This window comes from Haematobia irritans, chromosome 4, assembly GCF_050003625.1.
Source record: "Haematobia irritans isolate KBUSLIRL chromosome 4, ASM5000362v1, whole genome shotgun sequence".
Classification (NCBI taxonomy): domain Eukaryota; kingdom Metazoa; phylum Arthropoda; class Insecta; order Diptera; family Muscidae; genus Haematobia; species Haematobia irritans.
In genome coordinates, this window is record NC_134400.1 from 84,165,019 (window position 1) to 84,173,661 (window position 8,643).

The 8,643-nt window shown below is 33.1% G+C and overlaps 2 long non-coding RNA genes across 2 annotated transcripts; both read right to left on the minus strand.

Annotated features, from left to right (window-relative positions):
- Nucleotides 1-2,829: 2,829 nt before the first annotated feature.
- LOC142236550 (uncharacterized) lies at nt 2,830-3,687 on the minus strand. The gene is made up of 2 exons (XR_012722085.1): nt 3,086-3,687; nt 2,830-3,018 (listed from the first exon to the last, which is right to left on the minus strand). It is a non-coding gene; the product is annotated as an uncharacterized LOC142236550 (long non-coding RNA).
- A 1,769-nt stretch (nt 3,688-5,456) lies between these two features.
- Nucleotides 5,457-5,887, minus strand: LOC142236984 (uncharacterized). The gene is made up of 2 exons (XR_012722291.1): nt 5,734-5,887; nt 5,457-5,666 (listed from the first exon to the last, which is right to left on the minus strand). It is a non-coding gene; the product is annotated as an uncharacterized LOC142236984 (long non-coding RNA).
- Nucleotides 5,888-8,643: the final 2,756 nt, after the last annotated feature.

The window sequence follows — 8,643 nt, forward strand, 5'->3', positions numbered from 1 at the left end:
TAAAATTATATTGCAAATCCACTGTCCACTATCTGCGAAAAAAGTGAAAATGTCTAAATACCAGTTGTTTTAAATTCATTCATTGCATTTTTATGGTCGGAAAGTAAACGGAAGCACGTTTCAAAATTATTGGAGTGAAACCTATGACGGAATTGTTTTCATTTGATTTTTTTAAAAGTAAAATTGCCTATAAAGTAAACGATTGTAAAATACGTTTCTACTGCAATAGATTTACGTGTCATTCAAGTGCTAATGAAAAGAGCATAGCATTGTTATCAGAATGTAACTCTCAAGCGTTTCGAAATGTTCAGTGCTCTGATTTTTTCTACGACAATAGAATACCGAATAATCACCCTTATTCCTGAAGTCGCCGTCGCTTTTTGTCAGTCGCCACTAATTGGTATTCCGTTCGTCGATATATTCTGCGATCGAAGAAAATCGGTATTCCTGGTGTCGCTTTTTGTTGCCAACATCGTCGCTTTTTGTCGCCTTTGAATTTACCAGCGACGTGTTTAGTGTTTAATTTTTGAAGAAGTTTTTTAGACTTTATTAATCGAACAATTGAAAAATAAATGTAAGATCGATCCAATACGTATATAATTCAGTTTGACAAAGTAGACATAAAATTTTGACAAAATTTTCTACAGAAATAAAATTTTAACAAAATTTTCTATAGAAATAAAATTTTCACAAAATTTTCTATAGAAATAAAAATTTTGACAAAATTTTCTATAGAAAGAAAATTTTGACAAAAATTTCTACAGAAATAAAATTTTAACAAAGTTTTCTATAGAAATAAACTTTTGACAAAATTTTCTATAGAAATAAAATCTTGGTAGATTATTTTTGGCTCGAGTGGCAACCATGATTATGAACCGAATAAAATTTGAACAAAATTATCTATAGAAATAAAATTGTGACAATGATGAAAAATTTATTATGAACCGAATAAAATTTTAACAAAATTTTCTCTAGAAATAAAATTTTGACAAAATTTTCTATAAAAATAAAATGTTGACAAAATTTTCTATAGAAATAAAATTTTGGTAGATTATTTTTGGCTCTAGTGGCAACCATGATTATGGACCGATATGGACCAATTTTTGTGTGATTGGACCAATTTTGGTATGGTTGTTAGCGACCATATACTAACACCACGTTCCTAATTTGAACCGGATCGGATGAATTTTGCTCCTCCAAGAGGCTCCGGAGGTCAAATCTGGAGAACTTTTTATATGGGGGCTATATATAATTATGGACCGATATGGACCAATTCTGGCACGCTTGTTAAAGATCATATACTAACACCATGTTCCAAATTACAACCGGATTGGATGAAATTTGCTTCTCTTGGAGACTTCGCAAGCCAAATCTGGGGATCGGTTTATATGGGGGCTATATATAATTATGAACCGATGTGGACCAATTTTTGCACGGTTGTTAGAGACCATATACCAATAGCATGTACCAAATTTCAGGCGGATCGGATGTAATTTGCTTCTCTTTGAGGCTCCGCACCCCAAATCTGGGGACCGGTTTATATGGGGGCTATATATAATTATGGACCGATATGGACCAATTTTTGCATGGTTGTTAGGGACCATATACCAACATCATGTACCAAATTTCAGCCGGATCGGATGAAATTTGCTTCTCTTTTAGGCTCCGCAAGCCAAATCTGGGGATCGGTTTATATGGGGGCTATATATAATTATGGACCGATGTGGACCAATTTTTGCATGGTTGTTAGATACCATATACCAACACCATATACCAAATTTCAGCCGGATCGGATGAAATATGCTTCTGTTAGAGGCTCCACAAGCCAAATCTGAGGGTCCCTTTATATGGGGGCTATACGAAAAAGTGGACCGATATGGCCCATTTTCAATACCATCCGACCTACATCGATAACAACTACTTGTGCCAAGTTTCAAGTCGATAGCTTGTTTCATTCGGAAGTTAGCGTGATTTCAACAGACGGACGGACGGACGGACATGCTTAGATCGACTCAGAATTTCACCACGACCCAGAATATATATACTTTATGGGGTCTTAGAGCAATATTTCGATGTGTTACAAACGGAATGACAAAGTTAATATACCCCCATCCTATGATGGAAGGTATAAAAATGGCAATTGGTAAGAGGTAAAGTGACTAATCTTCAACAATTACAAAAAATGGGAAAAAATCAGTATATATAGCAGTTATGGTCATCACATTGAAATCACAGAAAAGAACACTGTACAATTAAAGTAAACGTGTTGATTTTCAATTCCATTTATTTTTAATAGAAATCCTTCAAGGCCAATGTATTTTATTTAGTACCAAATTTAGGTAACAATTGCGTCGAACTTTGAATGATCCTTGGACACATAATGTCAACGTCGTTCCAATTGTATATGCCGGATGTTGTTATTGTCCTAATGTAGATATCTAAATCATTTCCCGAGTCAAATTTATCATTTATTTTGATTTTCCAAGTCAACATTGGATTACAAACAAACAGCATTTTAAACGTAAATAATTAAAATTCAGTTTTGCACATCAGCCCTGCCAACATTTTTTGAATTTGGGGGCGCTTCTGAGAATCCCCACTACGTCGAAAACAGTCGTATACGATATCCAAAACTCGTCGGAAAAGCGCCGTCACTATTGAGAAGTTGTACCACGCCAAGTTACTACAAAAAAGTATCGCATGAGTGCAATTATTAGGTGCCTTTTTTAATAAATTTAGAACGACGCCAATAAGAGCCCCTTCAAACAATCAGAAAAAGTGCATTGTAATATAGTTGTAAAAGAATCATTGTGGTCAAGTAAAACACGATTGTTTAGATGTTTATTAATTTTATTAAACATTTATAAATTCTCATAAATAAAACATTTATACGACTATCACATCACATTTAACATATTTTTATGCATTAATAAAATATTGATGTTGAGTTACAAGTTGCAAATTACATGTTGTAGCGTCTACCAGCGAGTGCTTTTATTCCCAATTGAGGCAGCGTGTCTGGAAAATATTTGAAAAACTATCACTTTATTCCATTTGGAAAGTCAAAAATTGTTCACCAATGAACCTTTCACAATTTTAATCGAAATAACTATGTTTTCAGCACTTCATTATCATTTTTATTTAAATAAATTATAAGAAGCTAGTTGTGCTTGGTGTTTCACAAAATATAAAATGGCTCTTGTAACAATAGTGATGGCAAAATACTTTCATGCGAATAGTGATGGCAAAATACTATCACAGTTGGCGATTGTTGCAGTGTCACTTACGAGTCTGTGGTAGCGATGAGGATGAAATGGAACTTTGAAATGTTGGCAGGGAGATGATTGTTTTCTTTCACAATTATCCTTGTGCCATGGATCTCAGCGCCGTCGTCATTTTTGTAGTTTTGGAAGCTTTAACTGTCCTTGAATATATATCCACATTTTTTCCGCGTCAAATTAAATATTTTTTTCTTAATTTTCCGACTTAGAATTGCGTCAGAAATAAAAATATTTTAAACCGAAAAAATTAAAATTCTTTTTTTGCACATCAGCTGATTGTTTTCTAGTGATATCGGCCTTTTATTACCGAGTATTGTAATTGGTACAAAAAGTAATCGTCGTCGTCGCCACTTCGCAGGAATACCAAATGAATGACGAGATGACTTAAAAGCGACAGACGACAAAAAGCGACGGCGACTTCAGGAATAAGGGTGATTGTCTTTGGTTTTGATTCCATCTGTTCAATATTATTGTTTGGATTTTTAGGAAAAGGGACCCTAATAGAGCGATCAAAACCGATGGACACGTTTCTCTTCTTACACCGATTGTCGGTTATCGTGAAAATCCCATTTTCGATGGACCGGTAGAACCGGTGTTTTCAATGTCTCAACAACCGGCTTTCGGTTTTTATATTTTCATTATAAACTTACCAAGTTAATGCCACATTTATGCAAATACATGTGGGTATTTTAATCATTGAATTTAAAAAAAAAATTGTGTCTAACTTTTAATAAATTATCGAATTATATTTTCGTTGATTTTTTTGTGACAATAAAATAAGATTTTCGCTACAAAATTTCGTGTTTTTAAAAATACCATCCACCAGTTTTGGAAAGAAGTCCGGGTTTTTAAAACCAAGAAATCCCGTTTTTCAAACAACCAGTTTTTTTGATCACTTTAGACAATAAAGCCATATGTTGAACTTTGTTTCGTGCGCTTGAAGTGCTAATTAGGAAAAATATTGATAGAATGAGTAATGAGCTAATTTTTGTTAGACTTGTCAAAGTTATAGAAAATACAGGGGTCGGTGTCTGGCTATATATGTTTGTCATTCTTGGTCTAGCGAACAACAATTCGTAAAGTGTTACGGAATGGATATTCAAGGACCAAACATACTTTTTTGTATAATCCATCTCTCTAATATTCTTGAAAATGCGATCAGAAAAAAATTCGCTTCGTGTTCGCACGTTTAAGATATATCACAATGGTTTATATGTTGACAGGAAATATATAATTTTTGAGGTGCTTATGAAGAGGTATGGAGAAGGATATGCCGTTAATAATGAAAAACAATATGTATAAGAACTCCACAATGTGTAAATACAAAAAAATATTACCAAAATATTTCCTATTTAAAAGTTGATTTTAAAAAATCAACAGTTAAGAAAATTATTGAAAGTTTTCACATTTCTAATTGAAGTATTAATCATCCCAATCAACATTTTAATTAAATAAAATAATATTTCCAATTGAAAAATATTTGAAAATTTTATTCGGAAATAAGTACGCCCTGTTTCTATATATCGAAGGAAAACCAGTCGAAAGAAAAGAAGTCGGTCGAATTCGAAGGAATTTGGGTCTTTCTCTCACATCGTTTATCAAAAATGAGTATTTTTTAAATATCCGGAAATAAGTACGCCCTGTTTCTATATATCGAAGGAAAACCAGTCGAAAGAAAAGAAGTTGGTCGAATTCGAAGGAATTTGGGTCTTTCTCTCACATCGTTTATCAAAAAACAGGGTTGGCCTGTCGCAAACTGTGACTTTTGCGACATACGTTTACGACGGTATAATACGTATGTCGCAAAAGTCGTAAACCTAGTGTAGAAAACCTAATTTGGAATTAAAGAGATTGTGAATATTTTTTAATCTAATTTAGTTAAGCTCCCCGATAAAAGGTATGCAAAAAATGTTCTATATTCCCTGCCAACATTTTTTGAATTTGGGGGCGCTTCTGAGAATCCCCACTACGTCGAAAACAGTCATATACGACATCAAAAACTCGTCGGAAAAGCGCCGTCACTATTGAGAAGTTGTACCACGCCAAGTTACTACGAAAAAGTTTCTCATCAGTGCAATTATTAGGTGCTTATTTAGATCAATTTCAAAGGACGCCAATAAGAACCCCTGGAAACTATCAGAAAAAGTGCATTTTAAGGTAATTGTAGAAGAATCATTGTGGTCAAGTAAAACACGATTGTGTAGATGTTTATTGATTTGATTAAACATTTATAATTTCTTTTAAATATAACATTTTTCGGTTTATCTCATCACATTTAACATAATTTTTTGCATTAATAAAAGAATGATGTTGAGTTTTAAGTAGCAAGTTACATATTGCAGCGTCTATCAGCCAGTTTGTTTATTTTCGATGGAGACAGCGTGCCTGGAAAAATATTTGAAAAACGATCACTTTATTCTATTTGGAAATTCGAAAATTGTTCACCATATACCTTTCACAATTTTAAGCGTAATATCTATTTTCAGAACTTTATTTTCGTTTTTATTTAAATAAAATATAACAAGCTGGTTGCGCTTGGCGTTTCACAAAAAATAAAATGGCTCTTCTAACAGTAGTGATGGCAAAATACATGAAAGTACATTTTGTACTTTTTGATATGCTTCCCCCATCACAGTTCGCGATTGTGGTGACATTTACGAGTCTGTGGTAGCGATGAGGATGAAATGGAACTTTGAAATGCTGGCAGGGTTGTACTTATTCAAAACTCTACTAGATTTACATCTCTCATTCACAACTTGAAACTATTCTTGGTTTTCGTGGACCAAGCTTTAGTTGCGAATGACTAGCTACAATTTTGAAAATTTTTAATTAGTATGGAAATTGGCTCTAATAAGCCAAAAAGTGATTTTATAAAATTTTCTCTAAACAGCAATTCACTTATATAAGACTTAACATAAGTAGTTTTCCTTCCTTCCAGTTTCTGCAGTAATTTGTGAAAGGTTAACTATGAGCGAGTACCGACCGTCACCTTTATTGCACCATCGAGTAGTTTATAGTAATTTTGGCTTCGAGTTTCCAATTGAAATAACTATATTCTTAAGTATTTTAAACTCGTTAATAATTTTATGCACATTCCTGAGAATTGAAACTTCTTCGCATATATCATTATCTTGGATATCATTCGCTGCCTATCTGAAGTATTTGGAGTTTGCGACGTTTGCTACTTTTTCTACATTTACGACGTTTACAACTTTGCGACAGTCGCAAAGCTTAAAATGTTTGATACAGACCATCTCTGTCAAAAATGAGTATTTTTGGCCTGAGAATTCATTGAAATGTTAACAATGTTTTTACTTTTTTTTGATACATATTGTATACCATCGTTTCAATTCGACCACAAAATATGAAGTGACTAGTCTTTCGACATAGAGGGACACAAATCAACTTTCTTTTGTTTGAAATACGGAAGAAAGCTCTCGTTCGATATACGGATCATTAGTTTATATACTTATAATTCATAAAGAAGAAGAATAAATGAATTGATTGCCTCAATTTGAGTTTTTAACCAAAATCAATTAAATTTTTAATTGATCCAATTAAAAAAATAATTGCAAGTGATGGAAGAAATCAAATAATTATTTAATCACGGCTATTTTTTATTTCTAATTAATTCTGTGATTGATAGTATCATTTTCGTGATTGAAAAAATAATTGGATCAATTAATTTCGTGATTAAATCCGAAAAAAGGCTTTTTTTCTGTTATATTCATGCCTGTTCTGTGTCTCACCGCACTCAAAAATAGTTGTTTTGGCACACACGTGAGAACATTTTTTCTTAATTCTGATAGAAAAATGTAAACAGCAGATTTTTTCTGCAATGTATTTTATTTGCAAGTAAAATTACAGCATACTGAAAAATATCAGCAAAATATTTCCAATTAAAAAGTGGGTTTTCAATTACTAATTTAATTGATACAATTAACGTTTTAATCAGGATAAAAGCCTTAAGTTAATTATACCCTGCGCCACACTGTGGAACAGGGTATTATAAGTTAGTGCATATGTTTGCAACACCCAGAAGGAGACGAGATAGACACATGGTGTCTTTGGTAAAAATGCTCAGGGTGGGCTCCTGAGTCGATATAGCCCTGTCCGTCTGTCCGTGAACACATTTTTGTAATCAAAGTCTAGGTCGCGGTTTTAGTCCAATTGACTTCAAATTTGGCACAAGTATGTGTTTTGGCTCAGAATAAAACCCTATTGATTTTGGAAGAAATCGGTTCAGATTTAGATATAGCTCCCATATATATATTTCGCCCGATATTGGCTTATATGGTCCAGAAGCCAGAGTTTTACCCTAATTTGCTTAAAATTTTGCACAAGAAGAACAATTAGTACTATAGTCAAGTGTGCCAAATTTTATTGAAATCGGTTTAGATTTAGATATAGCTCCCATATATATCTTTCGCCCGATTTACACTCATATGACCACAGTGGCTAATTTTTTACTCCGATTTAGTTGAAATTTAGATATATCTCCCATATATAGCTTTCGCCCGATTTATACTCATATGAGCACAGAGGCCAATTTTTAACTCCGATTTAGTTGAAATTTTGCACAGGGAGTAGAATTAGCATTGTAGCTATGCGTGCCAAATTTGGTTGAAATCGGTTCAGATTTAGATATAGCTCCCATATATATGTTTTTCTGATTTCGACAAAAATGGTCAAAATACCAACATTTTTCTTGTAAAATCGCCACTGCTTAGTCGAAAAGTTGTAAAAATGACTCTAATTTTCCTAAACTTCTAATACATATATATCGAGCGATAAATCATAAATAATCTTTTGCGAAGTTTCCTTAAAATTGCTTCAGATTTAAATGTTTCCCATATTTTTTTACTAACATTGTGTTCCACCCTAGTGCATTAGCCGACTTAAATTTTGAGTCGATAGATTTTGTAGAAGTCTACCAACACATTTGACGGATGTGATATGGTATCGAAAATTTAGATCTACAAAGTGGTGCATTGTATAATATAGTCGGCCCGCCCGACTTTAGACTTTCCTTACTTGTTAAGTATAAAATTAACTTCTACCCAGCAAAAAAGCGTCGCCACATAAGTAGTAAAAATGTTCTTTTTGGAACCGGAAGTCGTGCAAAGATGGTGCAGAAGTGATGAATTAAACATGGGCTAGTCATAGAACGGATGTCCACCATTCCAACAGCCGTTCATTTGTATCACTTCTTAAGGTGTGATCCGAATTCACTGTTTTGGATGCAAATTAAAAAAAAATATGATAATTTGCCAAATAAATAATTTCTATAATTTTTTATGATTTTTAATGCATTGTCTGAAACGTCTGACCTAAGATTTTTTTCAAAAATTCGCAATTTTTC